The sequence below is a fragment of the Drosophila suzukii genome, chromosome 3, assembly GCF_043229965.1.
Source record: "Drosophila suzukii chromosome 3, CBGP_Dsuzu_IsoJpt1.0, whole genome shotgun sequence".
NCBI lineage: Eukaryota > Metazoa > Arthropoda > Insecta > Diptera > Drosophilidae > Drosophila > Drosophila suzukii.
Window position 1 is genome coordinate 58043452 of NC_092082.1, and position 18182 is coordinate 58061633.

Sequence of the window (18182 nt, forward strand, 5' to 3'; positions counted from 1 at the left end):
TATCGATTGATCAAAAAAAAGTTGGCGCATTTTAATCTCGCTTTGCTGCTAGCATATCTCCATTTCCCTTTGGTCCCTTTAGCTGCGTAACGGGTATCTGATAGTCGCGGTACTCGACTATAGCATTCTTCCTTGTTTTGTCGACGAAAAATGGAAACATTTACATATGTTGTCTATTATACCCGTTACTGGTAGAGTAAAAGGATATACTTGATTCGTCGGAAAGTATGTAACAGGCAGAAGAAAGCGTCCGTCTGTCTGTCCGACCGGATGAACGCTGATATCTCGGAAACTACGGCTATTGAGATTTGGCGTGCAGATTCCTGAGCTTCTTACGCAGCGCAAGTTTGTTTCAGCAATGTGCCACGCCCACTCTAACGCCCACAAATCGCCCAAAACTGTAGCTCCTACAGTTTTAAAACTGAAGTGAAATATATTTTTCTCATCAAGACCTATCGGTCTTGTTGTTTGCCACGCCCACAAACCTCCCAAACCTGTAACGCCCACAATTTGCATGCTAAAAAAAAATTTAACTGAAATGTATTGGTTCCGTCAATACCTATCGATTGATATGAAAGTTTGATATGAAAGCATATCAGTTTGATATGAAAGCATATCAGATTGATTTGAAAGCATATCAGTTTGAAATTAAAGCATATCAGTTAGATATTAAAAAATACCACTCTTGTTCACAACTTTGATATGTGCGCATATCAATCTGGTATGAAAAATACCAAATTGACATGTTCGAAAATATCAATTTCATATGTTCGAACATACGAATATGATATGGCAACATAGGGATCAAAACTGATATGCAAAAATACCCGATTGATGACCAGTTTTAGTATTTTATTTTCTCTGTGTACCACTAAAGCTGTCGCTTATCTATTCAGCAACTACTTTGTAAGCCTGTATATATCTATATGAAGATCTTGGAGCCAAGCTTTTACACAGTCCGAAAAACGCTATACATTTAATATAACCTATTCGTGCGTTATTAATTATAAATATAAAGGTGGCATATTTGTTGTCTTCCCCACAAACATCCTTCATAGAAAGTTCTACTCCAAATATAATATACAAGCCCGGAAAAAAATAAATAAAACAAATAAATAATATTACAAACAGCGATTAAGATGTATCAGGACAGTCAAACTTAGATCAAGACACACAGCATTCCGCTGAAAGCAGTTTTTAAAATGTATCATCAGTTTAAAAGACAATTGTTATTAACAACGGGGTGGTACAAGACACAATCGAATTTGATACAGTTGAGAAATTAGTAATTGTAGTAAGCGAGTATCTTCCACCTAACATAACGGTTGGGATTCATTGTAGTTGTAGTAGTTTATTTATATCATATTCAAGTAACACATTTCTTTTTACACGAATATTTCTTCAGGATGTAGAAAGAGCAGAAGATAGAGCTATAATAAAAGAAGAAACACACAATGGAGCTCATAGAGGACTAGACGAAAACTACAAACAAATCAGTAGATTATGTTAATGGCCCAAAACATATTAGAAATTGTAAAATTTGCAATAAAAATACCCAATACCCAATTAAAGTTCTGATTGGAGAAGCCCCAATACCAACTGAGGAAGCAGAGAACTTACATATTGATGCATACTATGTGCAGAGTCTAACTTTTATAACTTGTATTGACGCGTACTCAAAATTCCTAGAAGTTAAAGAAAATAAAGTTTATTCAAAATAAATTTAACATCGAAAATAAGGTAGTGGAACTACTTCAACAATTTTTCCAAGCCAAAATACTTATGAACGATAGCAACCGAATTTTATGTCGGCCCACTTTATATTTTTTTCACAAAGATGCGGATTAACCTTACACCACGGTGAAAAGGTTCGACATTATCAAAACTAGCTCGCTGCATAAAAGAAGAGTTTAATCTAACAACGAACCAAAAACCATTTGATATTCTTATAATAAAATTGAGCACGAAAATATTTTAAAAGTATATATTGAAAGTATATAGTAGAAACAGAATTATACACAAAGATAACAAAAACAACTTACAGAAAATTTATTTCTTAATACCTCTTTTATCAATTATTACTCGTACCATGAATTTTTTCTGTTCAAGGACAACAAGGAATCATGCAACGATTTATTCCACGTAACCAATTTAAGTTTTTATAAAGAAGCAATAAATATAGCATCAAATAATGTTAAAAGGTATTCTAATAAGAATCACAATGGGAATCTAAATAGGCACCGTGGGGCAAAGTTTAGCTGGAACTCCGAATCATGATGATTTCAACAAAGTACAAAACAAAATTAAAAATAAACTGAACATAATAATAAACAATTAATTATCAATTCCGAATTGTTAAAAGAAATATAATCTCTTTCTGAAGATTTTAAAAAAGTTTTTATTGATCAGGATTACGATTAAGAAAACATTTCTTACGATTATTGGCATTGGACCTAAAAAACTCAATTGATATTATCATACTGGCAAAAATTGCCAATTTAATTTCATATGGGGACACACTCTTCAGATTTCCAAAACCTCATAGCATATTTCATCCGCCAAAAACGCAAAACAGTTCCAACCTCTTTTTATCAAAGTGATCTATCACCCTCAGACAGAAAAATCCAATTGGGCGTGGTGAGCGACTGAGGCGATTCTACATATTTATCTGATTCGAACTTTTTTTGATCACACGAATTTTTTAACGTTAATTAAATTATTACTTTGTATCAAAATATTTAAATATTGAATTGTACCACTGTTTGTAAACGGTTTAAACGCATTACCATGGATGCTAGAACGATCCTCGCTATGACAGTGCCTCTTCTAAGGGCAAAGTTATCCGAACTAAGTTTGAATACAACTGGCAGAAAAGAAGTTTTACGGGATCAGTTAGGATCATTACGGATTAGTTGTGGCTGACGATGAGGACGGCGATGCTGATGAGTATGTTGTGTCGGCCCACTTGAAATTTTTTTGACAAAGATGCGGATTAACCTTACACCACTCTGATCCGAGGCACAGAATCTTAGACGAACCGGTGGAAAGGTCCTATTCGACATTATCAGAACTAGCTCGCTGCATAAAAGAAGAGTTTAATCTAACAACGAACCAAAAACCTTTTGGTTTAAGTAGTTTAGGCGGTTATGCCTGATAAAATAATAGAAACAGAATTATACACAAAGATAACAAAAACAACTTACAGAAAATGTATTATTACTCGTACCATAATTTTTTTCTTTTCAAGACTAACAAGGATGTTCCTACTTATTAATCATGCAATGATTTATTCCACGTAACTAATTAAGTTTTTATAAAGAAGTAATAAATATAGCATCAAATAATGTTAAAAGGTATTCTAATAAGAGTCACAATGGGAAATTAAATAGGCACCGTGGGGAAATGATTAGCTAAAACTCCGGATCATGATGATTTCATACGGGTACAAAATAAAATCGATGACTTAATTGAAAATAATAATTAACATCTTATTATCAATTCCAAATTGTTCATAGAAATATAATCTCTTTCTGAAGATTTTAAAAAAGTTTTTATTGATCAAGATCTACGATTAAGAAAACATTTCTTACTGTTATTGGCGTTAAGTCCATCTATTACAAAATATGTCAATTCGAGCAGGTTAGTGGTGGTCGATCTTCGCTTAACAAATCCATGTTGACACGGAGATATCAAAGAGTAGCACAAATATTGCAAATGAGAGGTAATAATGCGTTAAAATTTTTTAGGAATGGCAGTCAATTTTGACCACCTTCGCATCCTTTTTGTGGAGTGGAATAATAAAAGAATCTGTGAGGAGTTGAATAACTCCCCACAAATAGGAGCAGCAGCAGATGGCCGGCCGCTTACCAGTTACGCGGCGAATTCGCGTAGTAACGGCGCGGCGAGGAGAGTTTGGAGACTTGGATGGAGAACGAGAGAGTTTGGAGACCAAGGATGGAGAGCGAGAGAGTTTGGAGACCAAGGATGGAGATCGAGAGAGTTCGGAGACCAAGGACGGAGAGCGAGAGAGTTTGGAGACCAAGAGTGGAGAACGAGAGAGAATGGAGACTTCGTGGGCAAGGCAAGAGTGCCGTGTGCAAAAACAGGATAACGGAACTCCACCGGACTTTGGACTCTCCCGTGAACTTTGGACCACATCTCGACAGAGGAGCGGCACACAGGCGTGCCACAAGCATCACGGGAATCAGCGGGATGGCAGCAGTGGGCGGAGCATCGATTGGAAGCGGTACGTGAAGGACAAGTGGGTCAACCAGGAGTCACGGACCAGAGTGAAGAGATCCAGCGGGCCGTGCGCAAAAGGGAAATAACGGTTCCCGGAGGCCCTATATAAGGCGGCAGAGCGCTGGCAGCTGGATCAGTCGATCACGAGGAGTCAAACCTTCAAGATCAGTTAAAGTACCAAGTAAACAGTCAGTCAAGCAAATAATCTACGAAGGAGCTACAACCAATCGAGTCGTCGGAAGCAGCGCCGTGGGAAGCATAGAAGGAGCAAGATCGCCACGTCGAGACGTTCGGGATTAGGACATTAGAAATCTCCGAATTGAGACACAGGTGGCTGAGTTCTGGAAGGCATCACGCGGCTAAGTCAAGGCGTTTGTTTCCAACTTTGTCACGACCACACCCTGGCGAGTCGCCCGGCGGGTCTGTCAGAGACAAGCAAAGGAGTCCTAAGACGAAGAACCGTCAGCTTGGGGAGGAAAGGTGTCTGCGACCCAGCGTACCTTGCCCGACCAAGCAGGACCTGGCGTAACGGACGAGCAGTAGATCGATTTGCGGTTTCAAGAGGCGGCAGCCTGGAGAGCCCTGCGATTACCGGCGAAGTTCCCGAACAGCGACCGCCCAACTCCCCGAGTGCCAGAACGACGAGATACTGATCAGAAGACAGCGCAGAGGACATCGACAGCGAAGCAAGCAGACATTTCCGGCAGCCACGTTACCCTCGCCGCGCGGAGCTCCTTGAGGAGCGCAGGAGCGTCGCGGACGTCACGCATTAGGGTGAAGCTGGGTGGAACGTTCGTCTGCGCTAGGCGTAAAGCAAAGTGAACTGCTAGGCAGCCTCCTGGCGGCAGCCTTGACTGTCAGCGCGATCTGAGCAAGATCCTAGCGGGACCGTCCGGGACAGAGCAAGGGTCAAGTATTGCCTCGAAAGGCGTCGGCCTGGAAAGCAAGGCTTGTTCACCCTAGTCTGAGAACGGTGACGCTTCCCTAAGCCCACAAGGCCGAACTCTCTGCGGGTCTTAGGCGCAACAAGCGTCCCCGAGGCAGCGCGTCGGCAAGCAAGCGACAACACACCCGCTGTACTAATACCACGAGAATAAATCCCACTATTACCATTTGAACCCTTTGTTTTCTCACTGATCTACGGGCAATCACGTCATATAAATTTGGTGGGACGAACACACAATCTTCTGAGCTAGCCGCACGAATCTCGTAGCGAGCAGACAGACAAAATCAGTTCGTTACAAATCTTTCCAGATAGTAGGAAAACAGATGATGAGATAGACGAATGAAAAAGTTTAAGAATGGGTTTACAAATGGTTCGGGTACAAAATTTAAGCACACACTCAGGGAGTCCATTTGGCTCAGGCTAGTTTATTAATCACTTAAGAGAGAACTTTCGGTTACTACAGGAGAAACAAGAAAGGAAGTTAACTTCGGCAAGACGAAGTTTGTATACCCTTTCAGTTATAATTATTAAATTTAAAAATACAAAAAATTATATTTTCAATAGTATAAGATAATATGTCAAAAAACACCGAAGCTCTAATTTGTTTCATATTATTTTCCCACCAATTTTCCAATCGTTCCTATTGCAGCTATATGATGTAGTCATCCGAATTTGACAAAATTAAATTCGAAGTTCACAACTAATTAAAAAATGTTATTTCCAAGCGTAGGAGGCTATATGTTAAAAAAACACCGAAGCTATAATTTGTTTCATATTATTTTCCCACCAATTTTCCGATCGTTTCAATGGCAGCTATATGATATAGTCGTCCGATTTTGATAAAATTAAATTCGAAATTCAGAACTAATTAGATAATGTTATATCCAAGCGTATGCTATTATATGGTAAATAAACACATAAGCTATAATTTGTTTCACATTATTTTCCCACCAATTTTCGGATCGTTCCTATGGCAGCTATATGATATAGTCGTCAGATTTTGATAAAATTTAATACGAAATTCAAAAAAAAAAAATGTTATTTCCAAGCTTAGGAGTTTATATGTTAAACAAGGAAGAACGCTATAGTCGAGTACGTCAACTATCCGATACCCGCTACTCAGCTAAAGGGACCAAAGGAAAATGGAGATATGCAAGCAGCAAAGTGAGATTAAAACGCGCCACCTACCGGCGGTAAACAGATTTAAGCGTAATGGGCGTAAGAGTGGGCGTGGCAATTTTTTTTGGATCAATCGATAGGTATTGACGAGACCAATACATTTCAGTTAAAAATTTTTTCTAGCATGAAAATTGTAGGTGTCACAGGTTTGGGCGGTTTGTTGGCGTTAAAGTGGGCGTGGCACTCTGCTGAAACAAACTTGCGCTGCGTAGGAAGCTCAGGAATCTGCACGCCAAATCTCAATAGCCTAGCTCTTATAGTTTCCGAGATCTCAGCGTTCATCCGGACGGTCGGACAGACGGACAGACGGACATGGCTAGATCGACTCGGCTAGTGATCCTGATCAAGAATATATATACTTTATGGGGTCAGAAACGCTTCCTTCTGCCTTTACATCCATTCCGACGAATCTAGTATACCCTTTTACTCTCCGAGTAACGGGTATAAAAACACCAAAGAAATAATTTTTTTTCCGATTATTCCTATGGGAGCTATAAGATATAGTTTTCCGATCCGGCTGGTTCCGACTTATATACTACCTACAAAAGAAATAAGACTTTTGAGAAAGATTCAGCTCGATAGCTTTAAAGCTGAGAGACTAGTTTGCGTAGAAACGGACGGACAGACGGACATGGACGGACGGAAATGCCTAGATCGACTCGTTTAGTCATGCTGATCAAGAATATATGTACTTTATGGGATCGATTACCACTCTATGCTCGAAAATAAGGAAGCCAGATGAGATTTGGAAGTGGTGTTCTGGAGCCCTATATCCTGCTCGCTTCAGGCACTGGACGCCTTCGATAGCTGGTCTTATTTCTCCCAAATGCTCGTCTTTTCTTGTCTCCTGTGCTATCCGAGAAGATGTTAATGGTTGTTGTTTAATTTGTCCTATTAAGAAGTTGTCATATGCATCGTGTTCTTAATCGGAGTTCCCTTTTTCCATGCTAGGCAAACGGGATAAGTAGTCGGTGTTCGAAGCCAAGGTTACTTGGCGCGGTCTAGCAAGGTTGGCGGCATACTGCTGACATTGCAGCTTAGACGACCAGTCAACGGACCAGAAGCTACACTAGGTCAACCCAAATATAGGTGCAGCCCCAACATAGAGGCACTACATAGCAGACAATTTACACACCCGACTTACTAATAGTATTTAAGCCCTGATCAACGGCTAAATAAAGTTAGTTACAAACCTAAGCCTAAACTATGTCGACTTCACTCATCGAACAGACCAACCGAAGAAGAATGGACTTACACAATTGGCTGTTAGATGACCAAAACGAGCTGCACGGAAAAATCCAACAGCTCATTAAGAATTATGGCAATGATTCTGCCGACCGACGCCTCCCAGAAGGCTATTATGCCGGTAGATTAGAACAACTAAGGGAGCTCTGGCAACTATTTTGTGATCTGGATGAAGAGGTCCAGCAAGCTGCATTACCCACTGGAAGTGAGTACTTTTCTCGTCTATTGGCACTTACGGAGCTGGTCGAGAATTATCTGAAAATCTTCCTGGACAACGTTCCCCCAGACGAACTTCAGCCAACATCAAGATCCCAACAGGAGATCAAGTCAAAAGAGACTCCGCAATTGACACGGTGTTCCGACAGTTGCAGAGAAGATGCAACGAATTGGAATCATCCTTAACATTAGCCTCGAACGCTCCAACCGTCACCCCAGCCCTACAAAGGCACCTGGATCTCATTGGCAAGCCTACGACGAATTGGATAGCACTGGGGCCGCAGCTCTGGCAGAAGCAGAGCTAGCTCAATTCCACACATTATATGAGAAATACGAAATGAACCTGTTTCGAGAAAACTACGCGCCAAAGACACAGCCTTCTCACAGTGTGGCTATGACGACACCTGGTTGCGATTGAAGGCTACGTACCAGAACAAAAAAATACTAGTATTCGCCTCCATAGCAAACATGGATGACAATAAGCCTATAGATAGCCCATCGCGCCATCTCAGGGCCTTACATGACACGATCAAAAATTCAATGAGTACTTTAAAAAACCTGGAAACCCGCACAAAAAGCTGGGATGCAATTATAGGGTTTTTAGTGCGTCGAAAACTGGACCAGTATACGTTAGCCTCTCTCGAAGATTCAGCCAACTCACCGACCGAAGTCCCGTTGCTGGAAAGTTTTTTAGCCTTTTAGAACGGCGCTCCAGTATGTTGGAAATATTGGATGCTCAACCCATGGGACACACAAAAACATTGGTATCACGAGACAACAATTGTAAAATTTGCAACATGGGCTCACACCGGCCGTTATTCTGCAACATGTTTCGAAGAATGGATTTAGATAACCGTCGGCAGGCAATAACAAGCAGTTACCCGTCTCCACTAACTTGTCGTTGTTGCATTGCTATCGGTTATTGCCATTGCTACCCAAGGTCAACCATTGCAAGCGATGGATGCCTCAGATCCAAATCAGCAAGCCGCAATAATCAACAAGGTGTCTGCGTTGGCCCTCGAGCAACAGCCGAATGAGTACATATTACTCGCCACAGCCATTATGGCAGTACAAGGACAAACCACACAACGAGAAAATTGTCGCACATTCATGGACCCTGGCTCTCATGTCCAGAAGGGCGGCAGATCAACTTGCGCTCTCCGCTACCAGTACATCGCGAAGTGTTGTAGTTGGACAACAGGCGCAGGGATCCTCGTCACGGGCACGTGTGCTGCTGTCATGGTAAAGTTCAAACTTTCAGAATTAGACCGAGGTGTTTATCCTACCACAACTGATGGAAAACCAACCGTCGGAATCCATAGATAAGGAACTTAGTATTCCGAGCGAGGTAGTGTTGGCGGACCCAAAGTTTGGTCAACCCAGACGCATAGATTTACTTCTGGGAGTCGAGATATACTCACGATTGATAAGACCCGGACTTATCGAGTTGGGGACGGATATGCCAACTCTACAAGAAACCACTTTTTTTTGGATTGTGTTCGGCGCAGTTAGGCGAAGACTGCCAGCAGCCATACTGGAAATATCACAGCAAAAGCACGGGAGGATCCGGTACCAGCACTGGAAATATTTTGGAAGCCAGATACTTTTAACACCGAGGTACCTGCAATGACAGTCCAAGAGAGACTTTGTGAATAACATTTTTTATTAAACGTAAAATTCTGCCCGGATCAACGACTAATGGTAAGGTTTCCGTTCGCAGAAAATCCAGGGCTACTGGGAACAACATTAGCTTTGGCTCAACGGAGGTTTTCCAGTCTAGAACGACGGTTAAAACGGGATCGGGCAACGCTAGAAGGATACGTGAGCTTTGTGGATGAATATGAACGGTTGAATCACATGACGGAGGTAAAGCTTTCCAGTGTACCAAGGAATCACTACTTCATTCCCCACCATTGCATCCTAAAACCAGACAGCTCCAAAATTGAGAGTGGTCCTTGACGCTTCGGCTCCTAGCTCGACAGGAAAGAGCCTTAACAACATCCTAAGGGTAGGGCCGACAGTTCAGAGTGATTTGCTATCAATTTTGTTACGGTTCCGAACACATCGGTTCGTGTTCACAGCAGACGTGGAGAAAATATATCGACAGATCTGGGTTCGTCCTGAAGACAAGGGTTATCAACTCATACTATGGCAAATAAACCCACTAGAGAAATGCGTTATTTTCAATTAAACACGGTCACATACGGGACTGCATGTGCGCCTTACTTATCAACAAAATGTTTACAACACTTGGCACAGGTAGCGCCGGCAAGCCAGCAGCTAGGCGCACACGCCATTCAACAAAACTTTTATGTCGACGATTGTTTATACGGAGCCGACACTCTGGAGGAGGCGATAAGGCAACGAGATCAGATTTGCGCAATTCTAGGGTCGGCTAAACTAAAGTTGAGGAAGTGGTGCTCAAACCACCAAGAGTTGCTTTAGGATATTCCAAGGGACGACCAGGCGTTGGACCTTGATTTCAGCAAATTCTCGGATGCAACGACAAAAACACTAGGGATAGTCTGAAATCCTAAGGAACATAAATTCCAAGGACGCGCGATACCATTCGACCAAGGAACTGTCAGAAAACGAGATGTGTGCTCCGAATTGCCCAAAATGTTTGACCAACTAGGGCTACTATGCCCTATAACTACAACAGCAAAAATATTTATGCAGCGACTATGGAAAAAATTGTTAGGCTGGGATACTGATTTGGACAAGGAAGATACAACCCATTGGCAGGCGTTTCGAAATGATAGTCAGGTATTGGCTACCATTGAGCTCGCCAGGCATCTGCTTCTACAGGCAAGCCCAGCAGCCATTCAACTGCATATATTTTCGGATGCGTCAGAAGTCGCTTAGGGGACGGCTGATTATCTTCGTACGATCACATCCGCCGGTCCAAAAGTAAGTAGGCTGCTATGCGCAAAATCACGAGTGGCACCCTTGGCAAAACAAAAATTGCCTAGACTAGAATTATGAGCAGCGGTGCTAGGAGTTGAGCTAGCAGAAAGAATCAAAAAATATCTACGGGTAAGGATCGATAAAGTCCAATATTGGACGGACTCTACCATAGTGTTAGCATGGATAAACGCAACAGCATCATCTTTTCACACGTTCGTGGCAAACCGAATTGATCGGATTCATGAACTATCAAATCCGGAGCAATGGGTGCATGTAGCATCAGACGACAACCCAGCAGACCTTGCGTCAAGAGGGTGTTCAGCAACACAGCTTAAACAAAAGGAGTTGTGGCTTAATGGTCCGCCATTTCTGATAACGAAGCAAGAAGCCTGGAAACAACAAACTAAGCATATGCTGAGCACGAAGGACCCAGAACAACGGACTATAAGCAATCACGTCCTGAGTCAAATCAAGATCGCTGACTGGACCACCTAAATCAGTCACCATGGGTCATTTGACACGCTTGTAGGGATAACAGCTTGGATTTTACGGTTTGAAAACAATAGTCGACCAGATATTCGCTACCACCGCCACCGGCAGAACCAACAGCCATTCAACTGCACATATTTTCCGATCAATTCTTGATCGGAGGACCACTAACCGCATCTCCCGATATTCATAACAAAGAGGAACGATCTGGGCTAGTAACAAAATTACAAAAGTCGTTAACATCCGGACTTCAGCAGGAGAATGCACGGAGCAATTCATCGACTGGCGATCTTACCACTAGACACTCAGGGGTAGCCGAAGATGTGAAGGAAAATGTCAGAAGGTCGTCAAGATTATGTACCAACTCATAGTGTTGCTGGCCGTTGCCAACACCACCCAAGCCGCCCCGGTCATGGCAGAACCTCCAGTAAAGTACCAGATAATACGGGAACATATGTATTATATATATATATATTATATTAATATGTACATATTAAGCAATAGAATAGCTCTGACGTTAGCAGAATGGACAATCATATCATATTTTGATCTACGGTTCCTAGCGCAGGAAATCGCTGCATTTAAGAAGAACATCGAAAAATTATCAACCTGGTGCCTCCGAAGCGGATTCTGTCCGACAATAACACATGTGCTCGAACAAGAGGCCAGCGAGCTATATGATGGTCAACAACTGTTCGATCATCATCGACAACGGAGATGAGCTCTGAATCTGGAAGAAATCTCGCCAACGGGATATTTGGAGTACTAGACTCTCAATATGCACAGAATATGGAGGACGTCATCCGCAGGGTCCAATCAAAACAAGCAAAAATCAGACTTCGATTGTAGATAGCACGATAAACGTGATGAGAACCAGTAATGATGAAATGGAACGCATGGAAGCACACGTCACAGACCTCGAAAATACCATAAGGAACATAGCACAAGTGTCGTCAGAGCTAAGACTAATAGCAGGGCACATTAAGAGAACACAGACAGCCGTCATCAATATTATAACTGGACTAAAAAGGGGTATAGTCAGCCCAGCATTAATTTCCGTAAGACAGCTACGAAAGGAGCTTATATAAATACATCCCCATCTCCCCAAGGGGAGGCGACTACCTCTTACACAATTTACTCTACATAATATCTATCAGGTGATGGTCTCAGAAGTGCAGGAATTGGACGATACCCTTGTATTCCATACTAAGATACCATTAGTTGATGAAGGGGAGTACGACGTATATCAGTAGACACCGATTCCAGTCGTTACCCAAGATCACATAATCGCGAAGGAGACGGAGACCAAGTATCAAGCGATTAGTGATCATCGAGGTCTTCATTTCGCACTAACCATGGAGGAGCTGAAACAGTGCTCGAAAATGTTTATTGGACCAATGTTGTGCAATGTAAAACAAACTACGTCCAGCGCATGAGCAATGCCAATGCCCTCTGGCAGCCATTCAAGCTGAAAAAAACCATCTGCAGACCCGAAAGGATTAATACGACAAGTATATGGTATCCTCTTGATGCTCCAAAACGAAAAAAATATATCGCTAACCTATGTTTGTGGGGACGAACGAAGAAAATCACAAGTTCATAATAGAGGAATTCTGACAATGAATGCGGACTGCATTACAAGGAGTCCAATAATTACGTATAAGGTCAACTATAGAGAAAAAACCGGCGACAATTATTACACATCCGAGACCAATGCAGGAGAGTCGGGTTAAAAAGCTAACAACCACAGAATGATATTTAGTTATGAAGTATATATATAAAAACAAGGAAAAACGCTATAGTCGAGTACCTCGACTATCAGATATTCGTTACTCAGCTAAAGGGAAATGGAGATATGCAAGCAGCAAAGCGAGATTAAAATGCGCCACCTACCGGCGGTAGACAGATTTAAGCGTAATAAGCGATAGAGGTGGCGTGGCAAATTTTTTTTTGGATCAATCGATAAGTATTGACGAGACCAATACATTTAGGTTCAAACTTTTTATCTAGCATGAAAACTGTGGGCGTCACAAGTTTGGGCGGCTTGTGGGCGTTAAAGTGGGCGTGGCAATTTTTTTTTGGGTCAATCGATAGGTATTGATAAGAACAATATATTTCAGTTCAAATTTTTATTCTAGCATCAAATCGTTTGGAGCCACCGTTTTGGGCGGCTTGTTGGCGTTAGAGTGGGCATGGCACGCTGCTGAAACAAACTTGCGCTGCGTAAGCTTAGCGTAGCTTTTATAGTTTCCGATATCTCAGCGTTCAGACTGACAGACGGACATGGCTAGATCGACTCGGCTAGTGATCCTGATAAAGAATATATATACTTTATTGGGTCGGAAACGCTTCCTTCTGCCTGTTACATTCCTTCCGACGAATCTAGTATACCCTTTTACTCTTCGAGTAACGGGTTATTACTCGTGGCCCTATTGGAATCATAATACATCTCCAAAGGATCGGCATTCGGCACTGGAGGACTAGGCAAGGTAACAGCAAGCACAGCCAACCGAACAACAGCGAAACGATCTTGAGGATGAAGGAGCCTCGTCGACCGTCACAGGCCGATTTGGAGGATAACGCAGGCCATCTATAATATAACCACACGGAGTACGGATCAAGACTGTACGGTGTTGACGACGTACGTAGAACCCTGGGATGTTGTCCAGTAAGGACCAACAGTTGGGAACACGAGTAGAATGCATTGAACCGTCAAGGTCCAGAACGATTTCATAGTGACCAGCAAGAACCATTGCAACAAACTGAGACCCGACGCACAGCACACTGCAGTTTTATAGATGATTAACGAAACCTCAGCGAAAATATTTACATACACCTAATGGTAAACTAAGCAATTTAATTAAGTATTAAGTACAGATAAAGGCAGATTCAACATCGCATTCAACACCGGAATATGAATCATAGTCCCAGAATTACACATCAGCGCGTAAGACCGGGCAATCGCTACGGTGCAAGGCTAGGACAGCACGCCGAAAAACCAGGTCGGACCCATCGTCCAATAGGAGAAAGGACTCAGGACTCACCCAAAACAATCAAAAGATCCCTTTCGGAAAGATGAGATAGAACAGTTCTTATTGCAGACATATGTTGCTCATAAATTGTAAAGTCGGATCCAGGTGGAATATAAGAACATGTTACAAAAATAAAATAAGATGGCAAAGAAACTTTAACACTAACAAATTCTATGTCACTGGGATTCAGAAAGTAGTTGAGGTAACGGCAATCAGCCGTGCACAGGCTAAAAACAGAATTTCGTTTAAAATTGCTACAATAAAATAGACAATTAAACATAAACAAACGATTTAAAATACAAGCACTGCTGGTTACGTTTGACTAAGTCACAGAGCAAGGCACCAATATCACAGATATTAGTGACAAATTGACAAAAATCACAGAATACATCGAAAAGTCATTGCATTTTAAGTAGTACACGATGGCAACCTTTCTGGACATAAAAGGGGCGTTCAACAACGTGAACGCCGACGCCTTTCTAAACTTCATCAACATGGTCGGCACTGGCAATATCAGATCTTGGTTTCTGCGCCATGTTCATAAGTAGGTCGATAACGGACAAACTGGGTGGGTCTACCCTCACGCGACACGTGATGAGAGGCACACCATAGGGAGGAGTTTTAGAAATATTAAGTGAAATCAATGTATGAAGCTTAAAAGCGGTAGCTTACCTTTCCCGTACGTTATCAGCGAGGGAAATTAAAAAAGCAAATTGGGTTGGGGAACTCACCCAAAGATTATCATGAGGCTGTACAAGCAGTTGCAAGGCCTATCGTAACTTACGACTCTAATATGGTGGCTAGCACTGAGTAGGGAGCTCAGCATCATCAAACTGAATAAATTACAAGGATCAGCATGTCCCCGGCAGCATCACTAAATACCATACTAAACATGCTAATAGATATATTCGTTAGGGATACAGCTGCTTAAAGTTCGACCAGACTGAAGGCAAGCAAATGCTGGAAGGAAGGAAACTGCATGATTCCTATTGTATCGGATCTATTGGTGTTAGACGACATAGACTACATGACTACGGAACTGTGGCTCGGTAACATTTACTTAACTACATACCAGTCAAGAGAGGACTGGAAGAGTGGAAGAGTAATTGAACCGATGAAGCTATCACACTACACTGACGGCTCCAAGATGAGATAAGGTGTGGAGGCTGGAATCGTCTGAATCGTAATTTAGTTTTCCAGAGTTACCAACGGTCTTTCAGGATTAAGTTCTCGCAGCACTGGATGCGGCTGAGCTTTCACTACAAAGGAACTTCAGAAACAGTACGGAGGAGATATACTCAGATAGACAAACGGATAGCAAAGCTCTTGACGGACAAATTATTGTGCTATATTTTCCCAAGCGCTTTAAATTTATATTCTGGTTATAAGCGAGGACGCATTTTCTTCTGCACATGTCCTTCGGACAAGGCTTGCCTACGTTACAATATACATACAAATCGATAGCATGTATACATACTCTTATACGGTATTTGTCATTTACTCACAAAGTAAGGTTTCTTTTTTTTTTTTAATATTTTAACAAAACAAGAAAACCCCATATGCATGAAGTATTTCTTATGGCAAAGAATTAAAATCCAATGTGAATTAAGCTAAAGTATTTTATAAATTGTTTTATAACAATAGCTTACCCATATTTAATAGGATACTGTTGTGCGATGAGTATAATTTATTCGTAAAGTGTGGGGTATCAAGAGAACAAAATTAAACGATACCAATTTTAATTTCAAAATCATTTTAACTTACAGTGTTGGTTGAACTTTCAAAAATGTTTCCCAATAATAATCAAAATGATCAAATTGATATGTATATATAACCGTCAAAATAGTCATTGCATAAAAAATCAAAAAAATCCAGAATCCGTAGAGAAACTTGATCCAAAGTTGCAAAGACATCTGGAAAACCATCAAAAAAAGCAGAAAGAGTGACATGTAGCATACTCGAAATCCTGTCATTGTTCGATCGATCATAGCACATAAGAAAATTAAGAATATAAGCAACCACATCCAAATCCGCGTAATGAAATTAGATGTACTTTTAAATAAAAATATAATGAGCTGAGGAGCCTGGGACCTTTCAAAAAGCAGTTGTTCTGAGCGTATGCGACGGGGTCCAAAAATTTGTTGGAGAAGGTCACTTTGTGTTCGATGTTCAGCTTTCTCTTTAAAATACTGCCGTGAAGTTATCCAAAAAACAAATAAAAATCCAGTTTTCACTGTCAAAGGAATCCAAGGTTGTCTGCCTTTGTTTTGGGGGTGAACAAATCCAACTTGCTCGAGGTTCAGTCCGCAGCTCTGAAAAATACCGATCATTAATATTTTAATTGTTAAAAAACAACAGAACAAAGATAATGGTTGTTATGAGTTTATGCGGGGTTTTATCGTTTTTACTTTTAGTTTCTTCGAATTCATCTTTATCATCATTGTTTTTGATTAGAATTTTTTAAGAATTAATTAATCAAAATAAAACAAAAAAATCTTTTGAATTTTCTGGTGTAGTTATGATTTTGTGGGTGACGAAAGTGTGCGTCGTGAACATGCAATCAATTTTGCTCGCCACTGTACATTCCTGATCAGCATAACTTGTCCAGTCGACTTATCCATGTCCCTCTGTCCATTCGTGTGTATATTTCTGCACACAGCAGCTTTAAAATCGGTGTTGCAATTTTAAGCGGGTTCCTTATCACATAGAGAATAGGTGAAGCGAACAGCTTATCGGCATAAGCAAACCGTATCTGTGCAAATTCAGTTGCTTCGAAAAAATGAAAAATAACGCAAACCTAAATACAATTTAAAAGCTAATATGTGGAATGTTTTCAGCCCCGAATGATTATTTTATTGCGATAAGTAAATTGATTAAGGATAAGATTTACATTCAGGCAAGAGAAGTGAAAAGAATAGGGACTATTGTAAATTTGAATTTTCAAAGGATCCGAGGCAATTTTATAACTTTGTCAATGCTAAGCGAAAGTCTTCAGCATTGCCATCATCCGTACGATTAAACTCTATTGAGGCATCTACCGATCCCGAAATTGCAGATTTATTTGCTGAATTCTTCCAATCTACTTATAGTTCTGTTTCATGGTCTAATTCTAGCTACCCTAATCACTTAAACAGGGCAAATTGTATTTTTTCTCCTGTAATCACCGAGAGTTCTCTCTTAAGTGATTTAGAAACTATAACGCCAACCTATTCTCCGGGGCCAGATGGACTCCCTGGGTTTTCTTAAGTTTTGTGCCCGAACTATTTGTAAACCCATTCTTAAACTTTATAATTTGTCTATCTCATCATCTGTTTTTCCTACTATCTGGAAAGATTCTTTTATTATTCCACTCCACAAAAAGGGTGCGAAGGTTAATGTTCAGAACTATAGAGGAATCTCCAAATTGTCTGCAATTCCTAAAACATTTGAACGAATTATTACCTCTCAGTTGCAACATTTGTGCTCCTCTTTAATATCGCCGTGTCAACATGGTTTTGTTAAGCGTAGATCGACCACCACTAACCTGCTCGAATTGACATCTTTTGTACTAGATGGATTTAACAAAAAATTGCAGACGGACGTTATATATACAGATTTTAGTAAGGCCTTTGACTCCACTCTCTTCTTTTATTCAAAATAAATCAGCTTGGCTTTCCGAATAATCTGTTAACTTGGATTTCAAGTTATTTGAATGGTAGATCTCAGAGGGTTATATTCAAAAACGCTGTTTTCAAGGTGATCTTCATGACATATGCAGTGCCTCAAGGAAGTCACTCAGGCCCTTTGCTGCTTGCTTTTTTTAAAAATGATCTTCCCTCCGTCGTAACCCACTCTTGTGTACTAATGTATGCTGATGATGTTAAGCTTTGTTATTCATATAATAATATAGAGTCTGGTTTCTGATTGCAGTCAGATATTAACAGATT

The 18182-nt window shown here is 40.9% G+C and overlaps 1 long non-coding RNA gene across 1 annotated transcript in view; it reads right to left on the reverse strand.

The window, feature by feature from the left end:
* The window catches only part of LOC139353031 (uncharacterized), a 329712-nt gene that overhangs the window by 194578 nt on the left and 116952 nt on the right, over window positions 1-18182 (reverse strand). Inside the window, exon 2 of the long non-coding RNA XR_011604134.1 lies at window positions 16021-16568. This is a non-coding gene — a long non-coding RNA (uncharacterized lncRNA). The remainder of the gene's footprint in view (window positions 1-16020; window positions 16569-18182) is intronic.